The sequence below is a fragment of the Periophthalmus magnuspinnatus genome, unplaced genomic scaffold, assembly GCF_009829125.3.
Source record: "Periophthalmus magnuspinnatus isolate fPerMag1 unplaced genomic scaffold, fPerMag1.2.pri scaffold_61_arrow_ctg1, whole genome shotgun sequence".
Classification (NCBI taxonomy): domain Eukaryota; kingdom Metazoa; phylum Chordata; class Actinopteri; order Gobiiformes; family Gobiidae; genus Periophthalmus; species Periophthalmus magnuspinnatus.
In genome coordinates this window covers 1-17,371 of record NW_022986785.1, presented here as the reverse complement: position 1 = coordinate 17,371, position 17,371 = coordinate 1, and positions in this window count along the sequence as shown.

The window sequence follows — 17,371 nt, the reverse complement described above, 5'->3', positions numbered from 1 at the left end:
GTCCAACAAGGGTCTTGCCAGTCCTGGACGAAATGATAGAGCGGGTGACCCGGGCGCACCTGAAACCCACACAGCGGCTGCAGATGACCAGAACTTATTTAATACCGAGGGTGCAGTACGCTATGGACTATTCGGGGTCCAAGGCCTGCGACCTCAAAGAGGTGGATGTCAGGGTGAGGAGGGCCGTGAAAAGGGTGGCTCCATTTGGAGCCCTACACCACAGATGGTTTACTGTACTCCAGCTTTGCGGACGGAGGCCTGGGTCTGCCAAAGTTGGAGACACAGATCCCCGCAACCAGACTGAGGAGGCTATTAAAAATGTTGGCCTCTCCGGATGCCCTAACCAACGAGGTGGCCCGGATGACGGGACTGGAGCAGCAGGTAAGAACCATACTGTGTCTAAGCTGGTTGAGAATGCAGTAAAGTATAACGTGTTAATGAGAGTAGGAGGGCGTGGGATAATGGTTCCACTGAAATGCTGAGTCCAGAAGGTGTGTGAGTGGAGACGGTAACTTAGAATGAATCTATGTACTAATTTAATGCCCCCCCCTCCCCCAGGTGAAGCGGCTGTACCGAGTGGTGACGGGCAGGGAACCGCCAGAGAACGTGGATGAAATGGACCACGGCTCGCTGACGGCGAGGGCACTTAAGGACCGGGAGTTTGTGAAGTGGGCGGGTCAGCTGAGCCATGGGAAGGGGGTGAGAGTGTTTAGGAGAGATAAGACCTCCAACTTTTGGTGCAGCGACCCCAGAGGCTCAGGACTGAGCGAGCCAGAGTTCATAACAGCCCTGCAGCTCAGGACAAATACCCTGGTAACAAAAAAGGGATACGGAGAGTCAGCCGAGGCCACACCGTGTGGATTGTGTGGTTACGTGCCCGGGACAATGGCCCATGTCATAGGAAATTGTCCTGAGATGAGAGAGAACCGGATGCGGACACACAATAATGTGTGTCTGAGGTTGGTAACCTTGGCGGAGGGGAAGGGTTGGAGAGTATGGCGGGAGCACCGGCTCACAGCGGGTGGAGCAACAGGGGTACCGGACCTGATTATGGTGAAGGGGGAGGTGGCCCATCTTGTCGACGTGGCCGTCTGCTTTGAGCAGAATAATGATACATTAAGTGAGGCAGCGGCCAGGAAGGCGAGAAAGTATCGGCCTTATGTGGACGCCGTGAGGGAGTGGCTGAAAGTTAGCAAGGTCACGGTGAGAGGGTTCCCCATGGGAGCGCGGGGGAAATGGTACAGGCCGAACGAAGCCATCCTGGAGGATATCGGCCTGTCCAGAGAAGGGATCAAGCTAAACAGTAGGTCGTTCGTTAAGGTGGCCCTAGGGGGAACGATAAAATTGTGTAGGGCCTATAAGAAGTTGGTGGCGAGTGTTTAGCTTGTGAATAAGTGTATGTTGAGGCAAGAGATTAAAGTATGTAAATAGTTAAATTGTTGATATAAATAGTGAATGTTGTTTAATTAATTTTTATAGTAATTGTTGTTCCAGTTTGTTATAATCATTTGTGAACGTTAATATCTTATTCATTGTTATGTTTCAGTATTGTAAATAGTTGTTAATAATTAATGTTTAGTACTAATTGTTTTTGGTGATGTGTTATAATGATGATTTGTGTTCAATTACACATAAATTTAATTATTGTTGCTGAGATCTTCTTGTAATGTCATTACCTACTGATGCATTCACCAGTTACTGTGGATGTCCTAATAGGGTCAGACTTATGAAAGTTGGGACAGAAAACCAGGATGGTGCAAGGGTAGAATCTACAACTATATTAGAATGGACACTGTATAAGGCTAAACTAAACGGAGTCAATCCGGGCGCCGGAAATCGCATTCAGGAGGGAAGCACAAGACGCGAAAAACCTAAAGTTACTTGGGGGCAGCGTACAAGGCACCGCCAATGTAGATCGTATCATAAGTTGATGAAATATAGTTGAATTACTTCCATGTGTGGGGCTGTGAGGGTGGTTGCACACAGAAAGTCAATTTTGTAGCAGTCAAGTCACGGGAACGCGCATTTGCTCCGGAGCCTGGAGCTCAGACCGGGCGGGGCTCAACCGCTCTCACCGCTCAGAAGCGTCTAAACTCGGGCACCCGCTCCGACCGCTCCGCGCCAGACAGAAGTCAGAACGACACTAGAAACATAGCAAATTTAACTAAAATACATCATTTTAACTAGACAAGGTTGTCTGAAGATGTGAGACACATGCAAGCACCAGTTTCAAGTCCAACTTATTGTACGTGTCACAATTCATACGAGAACGCGCATTTGCTCCGATTCATGGAGCTCAGACCGGGCGGGGCTACAACACTCTCTCCGCTCAGAGGCGTCCAAACTCGGGCATTCACTACGACCACATAGCACGCCGGCAGAGGTCAAAGCGTCACTTTAAAGTGTAGTAATATCTCACAATACATCACTTAAAAACTAGAGTAATACTTACCTGAAGATGTGAGGCACGTATAAGTACCAGCCTCAAAGTTAAAACTCGTTTTACACGTCGCTGAGAATACGGGAACGCGCATTTGCTCCGAATTATGGAATTCAGACCGGGAGGGGCTCAAACATTCTCACCGCTCAGAAGCGCTAAAGTTCAGTTATATATTTCAACTAAACCGCATACTCACGGCGGTCAACATCGTGTAAAAGTATAGTGGTTACGCACTACATTTAATAATACGGTGTACACAACTATACGTACCTAAAGATGTGAAGTACAAAAAGAAGCCAGTTCTGGGTCAAACTCATAATACATGTCACTGATTGAATAAAACATTGTCTGACTAGTGTCTTAAATTAAGAAAATACGGGGAACTATGGTTAGTTTCGCCTATGGGTTAAGCAGGCACAAGTCATGCAAACACAGCAGCCAATGACCCAGAGGAGCCCAGACCAGTTTGACGCAGTACGGAGCGCAAACGTTCTGTCTACAGAAAAAGGTCATTTTCTTCTTGATTAGCAGATTGTGTTAGGAATCACAGTGGAATTAGTAGGAAAATCAGAAGCGTATGTTCGATGTCAAGTTTGACCACGGATTACTCAATCCCTAACAGTCAAAGTGCGTTAGAGTTGAGAGCCACTAGCCTCAGCACACACGAGGTCAGGCTGAGGCCTAGTCCGGAACATTAGGAAATAAGAGAAGTTAGAAAAGGTTGATACACTACCGCATCCTACCTAACTGTCTCGGATTGATTATGCATTAATGTGAATCGGATAAGTTAATAATGCACATTTGACAAGATTATCTAATTGGCACAGAGACGGCTAGTGCGTCGAAGCTAACGGGCTAGCCACAACAGGCTACAATTAGGGGCTACCTCCTCCGACCTCCGTACATCAAAAGGAAGTAATGCAATGAAGTAATAATCAGTGAGAAGAGAGTGGTCAATGAGAGCTACTAATGATGTTTGATTTGCCCACAGGTGGAGGGAGCCGGTCAAGGCATGAAGAGGCAAATTGGTCAAGTTTTGGCTCACACCCAGTGAGAGCGAGGAGAAGGCCACAACCAGAAGGCAGCTAGACCAGTGAGTTCAGCCCTAAAACAACACCGACAATCAAAGCAGAATGGACCAGGGAGAATCGACTCCACTGGTGCTGAGGGCTCTATAAGCAGCACACTAAGAAGAGCCATACTGCATTACAAAAGGACACACATGGCCAGGAGAGTGCTAGGTGGCCAATTAATAGGATAAAATGTGAGAGGAGAGCCCATCCCAACGACTAAGGAGGGCACCAGACACCAATGGACAGCTGATGACCTGCCCTTGAGGGATCCTGCGACTACCGAAGAGGTCAGTTTGTGTGTCTACTAATTGGACAGTTGAGACAGTGTACTGCTAAGAGCTATGAAGATGAAAAAGGCAGGAAATTAATTGTAATTGGCAAAAATACTCATGTAGATGTTGATAATAGTAACTACAGAACGTGATTGGGAACGTACTACTGATTGATCATTATATTATTAGAAACAAATGTAAAATAAATCAGAACCTGGTTGTAGCTAAGGATAAAGGGAGACCGGACAATGAATGATGAAGGGCTAAACGTAAGAAGGTAGAATAATTGATTATAGATGGTGAAGTTATCATGTAGACGTCGTAGATGGTAGCATAAAATAAATTAGGGAGAGTACATCAGGATAGAATATTTTCCTGAGTAGATGCAAAATTCAGGGGCCGGTCATTACCCAAGATGAGATTAATTTGGAGAAAGTATGCAGCGGGAGTAGTATTTAGGTTTACTAAGGTGAGTTGGTGTAAAAACTATATATAAAATATCTATGTGCATGGAGGAAAATTGATGAACTATTAAGAACCGTAAAGATAAGATTTATAAAATATTAAAAACCTAATAATTTTAAGCCGACGTTCTAATTGTTCATAGGTCATACTTCGTTGGTAATGGTATAAGGTTAGTAAAAGAGCTACTAAAGCTTAGTGAGAATCATCCAGTTTACATTCGTAATCAATACCTGTTACTCAGAGGAGTATGAGAAGTACATGTATCGAAAGTTATACGAAGGGGACCTTATAATTTGGAAATTGGATGGATTAAAAATCTACAGTGTTTACTGATTAGAGTATTAGTCAATTAGCGTTAGATGTTAATTTAATAGTGGGTGTGATGTCATCGATTTAGAGATTGAATCAGAGGAGTGAATTGTAATTCAAGTCGTTACATTAGGCTCAGTGGTAGTGAAGATTATTTCAGCTTGTATCTAAAAGGTTTCTGTGAATTTATAGGTCCAGGCCACACTGGGCAAGATGAAACAGAGCAGCAGTCCAGGCCGGACGGCGTGGGGAGGTGCCATCTTACTCTGATCGACCCCATGGGCGCAAAGAAGACGTCAGCATTCAATCAGTGGATAGCCAGCGGGGTGGTTCCAAGAGTGGTGAAGAATAGCCGGACAACCCTAATCAAGAAATCCGGGGGAGGGGATAGTTCGGACATCCAGAACTGGTGACCCCTGACTCTGAGTTCAGTGCTACTACACCTCTTTTCACATTTGGTGACTAAGGACCGACGGAGGCCTGCCCGGTGCACCCGAGACAGAGGGGATTCATAGAGGGACCGGGGGCCTCCGAAAACATCACAGTTCTGGACGGGCTGATTAAAAACAGTAAAAAGAATAAGGCAAACTTGGCGGTGGTGTTTATAGACTTGGAGAAGGCCTTTGACACCGTCCCTCACGGCTTCATAAAGGAGACTGAAGAGGAGGCGGGTGAGCCCGATGACTGTGAGGCTCATCGCCGATGCGTACTCGGGGTCACGTACCACGGTGATGTCGGCAGGTCGCCCCTCTCCTCCTATAGAGATAAGGGTGGGGGTGAAGCAGGGGGACCCTCTTTCACCATTGTTGTTCAATCTGTCGCTGGATCCCCTCCTTTATGCCCTGGACAAGTACGGGGAAGGCCTGGAGTTTGGGCAGGACCAGAGCGTCACCTCCATGGCCTATGCCGACGATCTGGTGCTTGTAAGTAGCGGCTATGAAGGGATGGCGAGGAATCTGCTGATCCCGGAGGCCTTCACTGAAAGGACTGGACTTGCGGCGAACCCCGCCAAATGTACCGGGTTCTGCCTGATGAAGGAGGGGAGAAGAATGGTACTGAACGGTGGACCGTAGTGGAGGATAAGGGGGAAGCCGGTCAGGTGGTTGACGGAGAGGGAGACAGCGAGGTACCTGGGGGGTGGACGGGCTTTTTAAAGTATTGCAATTTAACTAATATACATCGATAAGTAAGGCATCATCTACCTGAAGATGTGAGGCACTAACAAGCACCAGCATCAAAGTTAAACTAGCTTTACACGAAACCATTCGTACGAGAACGTGCATTTGCTCCGAATGCTGGAGCTCAGACAGCGGGGAGCCCGAGCACGCTATCCGCTCAGAAGCGTCGTAACTCAGACACCCACCCTCGACAACTCCGTACTCCACGGAGGTCAAATATCACTTTTAAAGCATAGTAATTTACATTTCACTGTAATACATTACATCATTACAAGTACACCTACCTGAATGTGAGAGGCATTGAAACATATTGTCATTTTTACACTTAATACTTAAACTTTTTACATTTTAGTTACATATATCCATGGATACATACATATGTGCGCGCTGCTGTGAGTGTGGAGTTACGTCTGGAGTTGCGTGTTTATTTCCGTGTATTTTTTGAGTTTCGTGCATTTTTTGAGTATGAGAAGACAAATAGAGGTTTTGTTATCCGTTGGTGGATGAATGTGAGCGTGAATGTAAGCGTTGGTGACATTTTAGTTACACATATCCATGTATATATACACATATTAGACCCGTGCTGTGCCTTGGAAGTAACCGTTACACTGACCGTTGTCACAGTAACAGTCACTAGCTACAAAGGCTAAACAACAAATTCACCCTTTTTACCCCACACAGACCTCAGGTCCCGCAGCTCGGTCCTCTTCATGGACATCCGGTGGAAACGCTTACATTCAGGCAGGTCAGTGGTACTGGCAAAAAGCTCCAGCCTCAGCGTCCAAGATGCCACAGCAGAGGTGAGGGACATCCTGCTGGCCGAGGCCATGGAGCTGAGCGGAGCGGAGGAGAGGAATCTGAGCGACGAAAGCCTCAGGGCGGCCTCCGCCATCGTCAACTCCATCACGGACAACCTCAGCCCCATCGAGTCTGAGACCAGAGGGTTATACATTTTTGCAGAGAAGGACGGCTACTGCTTCACCCGCCGGCCATGTCTGACAGGACTGGTCAATAGGGTGAAATCTTTCTTCACGTTATGCCGCGCTCAAACTGTCCTCCGAGATTCATTGTGTTGCCTCTGCAGGAGCCCTGGTGCTCGTCCTGGAGTGTCCCCAGAGGAGGTGATGGAGCAGGCCTCTCCTCTTCTGGAGGAGCTTGTCCATGTGGAGGGGGACGTGTACGAAACTCTGGCCCAGTCCATCAGCCAGGGAGTGCGCCGCGCCATCTTCAAGACTTAAACAGTGACGTCTAATACAAGAGCGGGTCCACAGCCCCCTTGATAGACCCAGGAGGTCTATCAAGGGGGTTATTTATTTATTTATTTATTTATTTATTTATTTATTTATTTATTTATTTATTTATTTATTTATTTATTTATTTATTTATTTATTTATTTATTTATTTATTTATTTATTTATTTATTTATTTATTTATTTATTTATTTATTTATTTATTTATTTATTTATTTATTTATTTATTTATTTATTTATTTATTTATTTATTTATTTATTTATTTCGGACAGTGCATGTTGACCAACAGTAACTGTTTAACATGCCAGAATTAGCCGAGATTAGATTAGTTGAGTATATAAATAAAGACATAACCAGAATCAGAATCAGACTTTTATTGCCATAGTCTGTGAACACAGTTCACAAACTAGGAACTTGCTTCGGTGAAAAAGTGCAACATAAACACACTGAATAAATACAAATACAAATAAGGGCATGCACAAAGTTAAAAAGATATGCTTAAAAAATCAAATGAAATACTTAAAGGGAGAAAATATATACAACAGCAGCATCAGAACAACAGTGCAAACATGGCTTATTAAAGTGACCGGTGTTATAAAGTGTCCCTTTTTGTTGTTCTGATAGTTAAGAGCTCTTCACGGGTGTAAGAACACGCAGACACAGAAAAAACACACAAAACCACACAGCGCACCAAATCACCAGGGCGACCGTACGTGGCGCCATCTTGGATACATGTTGATAGGTTCACAACCTATATTACAGTTCAAAAGAGAACAGAAGACAAGAGAGATTATTTTGTCTCAATATTGAGGAGAAAGAGCTGAGAGGCAAAAACCCCAGTTACAACCACCACCCTCTCTGGGGCCCAGACCGTCTTTCACCTCTTTTATTAAAGTTAGGGAACCCTAGTTACATACACATCTGAAGGGGGGGGCATATACTTTGCAAGCAGTGTAAAAACATATGAGGAAATTCACAGAGAAATATATTCTGTTTTTGCATTTCCACAAGGTCACTCTTTCCCTTCGCACAAAACATCCCATGATGTTTCTGTTTCAGTTTCACAGTGACCTTCTTCCTGTGGGATCCTGCACTTTCAAAAGACATTTTCTGCAAGACTCAAGAACAAACATTAGTGCAGATTACATAGTTTACATAGTTGAATATAATGACTAAATAAAGTAGTGAACTGACTATAACTAATAGTAACAACTAAATAAAGAGTGAACATTACATTACAGTACCTTTAAAATGAACAGTGAGATAACATAATATACTTGAATATATATTTTGAATCCATCATTATGTTTTAGTAGCTGTCCACTGCAGTGACCGCTATGCACCAGAGGGTTAATCTTATTTATCTTTATAATTACTTTATTGTTTTGTTTTACTTATTTAATTTTATGGTGCTTATGTTAAATGTTGAACAAGGTGCATTTTTTTTTTCTTTTCGTGTAATATTTCTTGTCACATTCTAGATGGAGGAGTCAGTTTAAGCTACCTCTGGTGCCCTTTGAGGGACAGGTTATGGGACATGTGGGGGGGATTGGGCATCGCGCACTCCGTTTGGGGGAATGCTTCTGCGATTTGTTCATGTTTTTTAAGTTGTTCTGTGTGTTTTATAGCGACATCTCCAACCAGCTTTCTTTTACATCACTCTGTCTACAAAATGTCTGGATACGTCTTTATGATAACCCATGTTTATATACTTAGATTTAATATCATGCTGTCTTCAGTAGGAAAGGACCTCCGATTTACCAGTTTTAACTGTAAAGGGCTCAATAATCCCATTAAACGTAGTAAAGTACTGCACCACCTACAGCAGCTGGGGGCTCAGATCATCTTTCTACAGGAAACCCATCTTAGGAACCGGGATCATTTGAAGCTGAGGAAGAGCTGGGTGGGCCAAGTCTATCATTCTTCATTCTCCAGCAAGGCTAGAGGTACAGCCATTCTCTTGCACAAATCTGTTTGTTTTGTTTCCCATCAAATAATCTCAGATCCTAATGGCAGGTATGTTATTGTCACTGGTCTGCTTCAGGACCTACATGTTGCGTTGGTCAATGTTTATGCACCCAACTGTGACGATGAGTGTTTTTTCAAACGTTTATTTTCCACCCTACCAGATATGTCAGCCTATCATTTAATATTAGGTAGGGACTTTAACTGTTGGCTTGACCCTGTTCTGGATTGTTCTTCAGCAAAACCAGCTGTACCTTCACGGTCTGCAAAAACAATTCAGTCTCTCATGCAAGAATTTGCAGTGTCTGACGTGTGGCGTTTTTTAACCCCTCAAAACAGGAATATTCATTCTTTTCATCTGTACACAACACATCTACGCGTATCGATTTATTTTTAGTTGATAATCGGTTACTTCATTTATATCTATGTGTAGATATGATGCCTTCGTTCTTTCTGATCATGCTCCTCTTCTGATGGACATTAAATTTAGCACCTCACTATCTGAACGGCCACTTTGGAGGCTTAATGTACGTTTATTGTCCAATGACAACTTTGTTAATTTTATCTCTGGGCAGATTGACTTTTTTTTTGAGCACCAACAGAACCCCAGGGGTGTCTGCTTCCCTTCTCTGGGAATCCCTAAAGGCTTTTATTAGAGGGGAGATCATTTCTTACATACATTATGAGAGTAAATTGAGACGTGAAAAGTTGAATAACTTGAGACAACAAATCAAGCAATTAGATACGCTATTTGCAATTTCATCTAGCCCAAATATCTACAAAAGAACGCCTTCTACTCCAAGCGGAGTTTGATTCTCTCATGACTCATCGAGCTACTGAACTCCTGCTTCAATCTAATGCCCAGTTTTTTGAACATGGTGATAAGGCCGGTAAATTATTGGCACATCAGATATGACAGGTGACTTCTTCTCGTCAAATTTCCAAAATTCGGACTACTCAGGGTGTAACTACAGCCGATCCCTCACAGATCAACCAAGCTTTCAAAGCATATTATATGTCACTATATGCATCTGAAACTACGCCTACAGATGAAGACTGTTTTTTTTTTACCATTAAATATCCCTACTTCAGGACACTGCTAATAAATTAGGAAAGTCCATTACCTTACTGGAACTTGGATCAGCGATACAGTCCCTTCAAGGTGGGAAGTGCCCAGGCCCTGATGGGTACCCATCTGAGTTTTATAAAAAGTTTAAAGACAAACTTGTCCCATTGTTACTGGATGTGTATAATGAGTCCTTTGCACAAGGTGTGTTACCTCATACACCAAATCAAGCCACCATTTCGCTTCTCCTAAAGAAGGGAAAAGACTGGTTTTATTCAAAATAGACACTCTTTCTCCAATTTAAGGAGACTTTTCAATATAATTTACAACCCTTCCCAGAGTAAATCACAGGAAGCCTTAATTTCCCTGGATGCCGAAAAGGCCTTTGACCGGTATGGAGTGGTCGTACTTGTTTCACACGGTTAAAAGATTTGGTCTGGGTCATAATTTTTTTTACCTGGATTAAGCTTCTTTACTCTAAACCCCTTAGCTTCCATTAAGACTAATCATTCACGCTCTGCATACTTTTCGCTGCAACCGCTCCACTAGACAGGGGTGTCCTCGTTAGTCCACTGCTCTTTGCTTTGGCTATTGAGCCCTTGGCTATCGCTATTCGCACCAACCCAGAAGTCAGAAGGCATACATAGGTATGGTCTGGAGGCGAAGGTTTCACTATATGCAGATGATCTTCTTTTATATGTCTCAGATGTAACTACGTCTAGTACCTGTGGTTTTGCGTCTACTTTCAGTCTTTGGACAGTTATCCGGATACAAACTTAAGTAAAAGTGAGCTCTTTTTATTAAACTCTCCACTTAATGCTCCACAAGGGTTACCTTTTAAAAATGGCACAGGATAGTTTTTTTATATCTTGGGAATTCAGATTAACGCGCAAACCAGAAGACTTGTTTAAAGCGAACTTCTCGATCCCCTGTTGTTGAAAATGACGGAGGATTTTGAACGATGGGTCTTTACTTAAATTGTCCTTAGTTGCACGTATTACTGTGTTAAAAATGAATGTCTTGCCTCGCTTCCTGTATTTATTCCAGTGCATTCCCCTTTTTCTGCCCAGCTCCTTTTTCTCTCAGGTAGATTCACTCGTGGCCGAATTTCTTTGGGATAAGAAAGTTTCTCGAATATCTAAGCAGTATCTACAAAGGCCAAAAATATCGGGTGGGATGGCCTTAGACCAAATTTTAGGTATTACTATTGGGCCTTCCATATAAGACTTTTTAAATATTGGCTTCAATCTGAAACAGCTCCCCTATTAGATTGGTTAGTTATGGAAAAGAAACTCTGTAAAAACCAGTGTCCCTTGCTGCACTGTTATATTCACCCATACAATCCCCTACTAAAAAGTACTCAAGGAACCATATTATTAAATATCTCTCAGATTTGGATTCAATTCAGACGTTACTTTGGTTTGCAAATTTTTTCACACAATGCCCCTTTAGCAGCTAATCATTTCTTCCCTCCTTCTCTTGTTGGACGAAATCCTTTTTGAATTGGTCAAGTCTTGGAATACGGACTTTTAAGGATTTGTTTGTTAAGATATTTGCGTCTTTCAGCAGCTATCTGTAAAATTCTCTCATCCCAAAACACAGTTTTTCAGATACCTGCAGGTTCGCAGTTTCGTTAATAGCAATTTCCCTTCACTTCCAACTTACCCGAAGATTCTGCTATTGATTCTTTGCTTTTATACCCACTTCTTCCCTTGAAAGGGTCTGATTTCGTCTATAATCAGATATCAGTTATGTCAAATCAATCAATCAATCAAACTTTATTTATATAGCACTTTTTCATACAAAAAAAAAGTAACACAAAGTGCTTTACAAAGCATTAAATCAGTTCCCACCCACCAAACCCACCCAGCCACCCGACAGCCCAACAACCCAACCCCAACACATCAATAATCATAACCAGAGAACCCCCCACCCCAACGCACACTCCCACCCCCCACCTCAACACATGTTAAAATACCTCAGTTTCATTTAAAATATGTTTAAGTGGAACAGGCTGGATAAAGATGAACCAGATGAGAGAGAGAGAACCACCAGAGGAACCATATGCACCAGGAACAGGGTCACCCACAGCCACAGGACACCAGCCCAGGGCCCAGAGAAGAGATGTAGGTCAAGACCAAAACCTCCAGGGCCCAGCAGCCACATGCCAACCACAGCTCCCGGTGCAGAGGGCTCCTCAGAGGAAAACACTGGCAAATCTAAATGATTAAAATAATAAAATAAGTCAAAGCCTAATAAATAAGTCAATTACAATAGATAAATAATATCAATAAATAATAAATAAATAATCAATAAATAATAAAATAAGTAAAAAACTAAACCAAGTAAATAAAACATAAGATAAAACATAAACACACTAGCCAGCCTAAATAAGACTAAATAAATAGAGAAGTAAACTAAAATGATAAATACTACTCAAAAGCTCTGCTAAAAAGATGGGTCTTGAGCCTGCTTTTAAAAACCTGAATGTTCTCTGCGGCCCTGAGGTCCTCCGGCAGGCTGTTCCATAGACGGGGGCCATACAACTGGAAAGAGGCCTCTCAATGAGTGTGTGTCCTGACTTTGGGGATGACTAGGAGCCTGCTGCCGGAGGAGCGCAGGGGCCACGAGGGTTCATAGGATAAAAGCAGTTCTGTAAGATAAGAAGGCCCAAGACCATTAAGACATTTAAAAAACCAGTAAAAGAACTTTAAAATCGATCCTGAAACACACAGGGAGCCAATGCAGGGATTCTAATACCGGTGTAATGTGGTCCCGTCCCCTGGTCTTAGTCAGGACACGTGCTGCTGAATTTTGTAATAATTGTAGACCTGAAATCGCCTTTTTGGGAAGAGCAGAGAGCAGGGCATTACAGTAATCTATACGACTGGTGATAAAAGCATCAGCGTCTCTGTGTTGGCCCGAGAGAGAATGGGACGGACTCTGGATATGTTTTTCAAATGGTAAAAAAACAATTTTTGTGATGTTTTTAATGTGTGGAATAAAAGTCAGCTCAGAGTCAAAATAACGCCCAGGTTTCTTACTGTGATGATGGATTTAAAGACTGTGACTGTAATTCGGGGTAAAAAGTTTCTCTCTCTGGGGCCTCAGGACCGATGATTAAAACCTCAGTTTTGTCCTGGTTAAGCTGGAGGAAGTTTTCTGCCATCCAGGATTGATGTCTAAAATACAGTTAAAAAGAGGCATCCACTGGGCTGGTGTCATCAGGAGGACATGGAGATGTAAAGCTGTGTATCATCTGCATAGCTGTGGAAGCTGATTCCATGTCTCCTGATGACATCACCAAGAGGGAGCATGTACAGGTTAAAAAGTATAGGACCTAAAATGGAACCCTGGGGCACACCACATGTGATTTTATGAACCTGAGAGGAGTAGGTGTCTAAGCTTACCATAAATGTTCTGTCTGTGAGGTAGGAAGTAAACCATTTGTGTACAGTACCAGAGAGGCCGACCAGGTGTTTGAGTCTGTTTAAAAGAATAGTGTGGTCTACTGTATCAAAGGCAGCGCTTAGATCCAGTAGAACCAACACTGTCACCTGTTTAGAATCATAATTTAGTCTAAAATCATTTAAAATCTTTGTCAAGGCTGTCTCTGTACTGTGGTTTACTCTAAAACCAGACTGACATTCTTCAAGAATGTTCTGTGTGTTTAAAAAATAATTAAGCTGGGTAAAAAACAAGTTTTTCTAAAATTTTGCTTAAAAATGGTAAGTTAGACACTGGTCTGTAATTGTTAAAATCATTAAAATCTAAATTGCTCTTCTTCAGCAGGGGCCTCACCACTGCAGCTTTAAAGGCAGTGGGAAAGACCCCTGTCTGAAGAGAGTAGTTCATCATGTTTAAAAGCTCGTCTCTAAAAGATTCATAAAATGACTTGAAGAACCGTGTTGGAATGGGGTCAACAAGACATGAGGTGGGTCTCACTGAGGAGAAAACTTCATCAAGCCTCTCAGCATTAACCAGGACAAAACTGTCCAGTGTTTCCTCTGGTAAAGACAAACAATCAGATGTGTTAAAACAGTGGTTTGGTTAGATAAAATGTCACATCTGATTTTGTTTATCTTTCCCATGAAGTGGTCTGGCAAACTGCTCACAAAGGGAGTCAGTGGGAGGGAGTTTGGAGTTGTTAAGAACAGGGTTAGTGAGATGGTCGATAGTAGGAGAAAAGAATTTTGGGGTTGTTTTTATTGTTTGTGATTAGTTTGGAGAAGTATGAGTTTCTATTGTTTCTGATGGCGTTATTATATGTTTTTAGATGTTGGGTGTACATTTGAAAGTTAATTGTGATTTTGTTTTTCCTCCATTTTTCTTTCTGCCCTTCTGCAGTTTCGTTTAAGTTGTTTTATTGATTCAGTTTTCCATGGTGCTGCAGGTTCGCTCAATTCTCTTGACTCAGTGAGGGCCCTTTGGGAGGGAGATCTTGGTGAGACTCTGTCTGATGAGACGTGGTCACGAATTTTAACACGAGTACATAAGTCTTCCATTTGTGCTAGGCACAGTCTTATACAGTGTAAACTTGTTCACCGAGTTTATTATACAAAATCACGCCCAAAATATACCCCAATATTTCTCCAATATGTGACCGGTGCCAACAATCAACAGGAAACCTTATTCATACATTCTGGCTATGTCCACGACTCTATGGTTATTGAACCCGAATTTTTTTCAATAATCTCAAGTGTTATTGACAAGAAAATTCACCTCAAATCCTTTGAGTGCCTTATTTGGGATTTAGGGCCACTCTCTCTTTCCAACTCCCAGAGGAACTCCCTTGCTTATATGACCCTTCTTGCAAGGAGGGTAATTTTATTGAAATGGAAGTCCCCACAGCCTCCATCATTTATACAGTGGCTCAGAGATATACGGTACTCTATTTTCTTAAACTTGAGAAGATAAGATTGACACTTCGCGGCTCCTCTGATAGGTTTGCACAAATATGGCATCCACTGTTCCGAGTAGTACAACAAATTAATTTCCCTTCTATTCCTGATTAACCCTTTTTTTTCTGGAGGTCCTTTCTTTCTTTCTCCAAATTTATCTAGCTATTGATATAATTCCTCATCTCCTGTCATCTAGGTTCATGGGTTCTCACTTCAGTATGTATATGCATATGTACGTGTATCTATGTGTGTATGTATGTATATGCATGGTCAGGATGGGTAACTGCATTTTTTCCTTTTTGTCATTTGGATGGAGAATGTTAGTGTGGTGTTTATGTTTTTGTGTGTGTATCATTTGTGTTATATTAAATGAAATGATGCGGAAATTGACTGAGAGTGACTGTGACAAATTCTTAGGTATTTATATTTATTTTGATGAAAAACTTAATTGTAAAGTGCACATTACTGTTCTTCAGACAAACTTAGACAAATTGCTGCTATAATGAGTCAAATGAAATGTTTGCTGAGTCGGGTTTTACTTAAATTATTGCACAATCGTCTATTTCTACCATATTTGAATTATTGTGTAGAAATCTGGGGTAATACTTATAAATCTAACGTAAAATCTATTTTTCTACTCCAAAAGAAGGTCATTAGCAAGCAGACCATGTAGCACCAACAAATCCTATTTTTGTTAAGTCTAAGCTCGTAAAACTGTTTGATTTTGTTAATTTGAGCCATAATGATGCACAAAGTATTTAATCATAAACTCTCCTCTTGTTTACAGACGTTATTCAAACAGAGAGAGTCAATATCCTCTTAAACGAACAGGATTATTCAAAAAAATGAAGACTAGAACCAATAAAAAACGTTGCTGTGTTTGTGTTCGAGGGGAGAGTCTGTGGAACAACTGGAGGATAAATTAAAAAAGCTCCTGCACAATAGAAGTGTTTAAAAAGACGTACAGTATAAAACATGACTTTTTGAACATTACAGGACTCAGGAGTGACTGTCCTGGTTTGTAGTTTTTCTTTTGTTTACATATTTAGTCACATGTGTGCGAACTGACGCTGCTTTTCTTTGAATTCTTGTGCGTTATTATTAAAATGGGTGAGGCAATATAAGTATTTTTTTCTTTCCTTCAGCCTAAACCCTTTCGGTCTGACAGAGATGTACGTACGACCTTATACAAGTCCAATAATGTTTGATTTGAATGTAATGACCCAATAAATGTACAAATGTTAATCCAATCCACTTTATTTAAACAGCACATTTCACAAACATATACAACACATGGTGACTGAAAGTCAAAGTCAAAGCTTTGATGTCACACTGAACATGTGACTCAAAGCAGCTCTGAGTTTGTATCCCACAGAGACAAGCTTTAAACGTCCACACAAGACTTTTACAAATTATTAGAAGTTCTTATAATTATTATTATATTAAATATATATATTATTAAGTTTGTGAAACGACTTTCCCGCAGTTATATAAATGGAAAATAATAGCCCCATCTCCAATGTCCCGACAGAGGACGAAGTGTCTCTGATGGAGCAGACTGTGTCCACTACCCAGGACCATGAAGGAGAGACAGATCCAGAGGCAGCAGCCCACTCTCCTCTCGACGATGTCGTCCCCCAAATCTCAACAGAACAGATCCGTCCCCTGTTGATCTCCTTCTTCGAACGAGCTGCAGACCTGGCACAGCGCGAGTCCAGGGAGGCCCTGGCAGAAATGTTCCTGGAGGTGATTTCTACCCTCGCCAGCGTGATCCTGGACGCCTTCAGGAGCATGGTGTTAGGATGGAAAACAAAAGAGCGCCCCCTGCTGCTGTCTGAGCAGGCAGTCGGCACAGCCGTGCACACCAGCCTCAGTGAGAGTTTCCATTCGGTGCTGGGCTCCTCTCACAAGTCCATCGACACTCTCTGTGGAATCATGATTGGAGAGGTGACCGATCACGTCAACTCCGTCCTGAGCTGCAGCCGAGTGAAGAACGAGCGCCTGGTGATCCCCAAGGAGAGCGTCTACAGACCCGCAAAAGAAAAGATAAAATCTATGGTCCGTCACGCCAGAACCATGCTGCGCTCCATCAAGAACAAAGTGAAGCAGAGCTGTGGGAGCTGTGTTCCCTCTAACCATCCATCATCACCAACTGAACCCCAAGAAGAGGCTCCCTCCACGATCACGAGGCTCCAGTCCTTCGAGCAGAAGATGAGCAGAAGCCTCTCTAATTCACAAAGGCACCATGATGAGGAGCAGGACGTCATTATAGCTCCTGAAGAGACAGAGGAAGAGCAGAGAGCCCCCAGCATCACCGGGCTCAGATCCACACCACTGACCCCTGAGGCCACGGAGCAGAGCACAGAGGAGAAAGCAGAGCCCAGGAGCAGGTGCAAGAAGCTCATAGAGACGCTGGGCACATATATGTCATGTAGATGCTTTGGCCAGAAG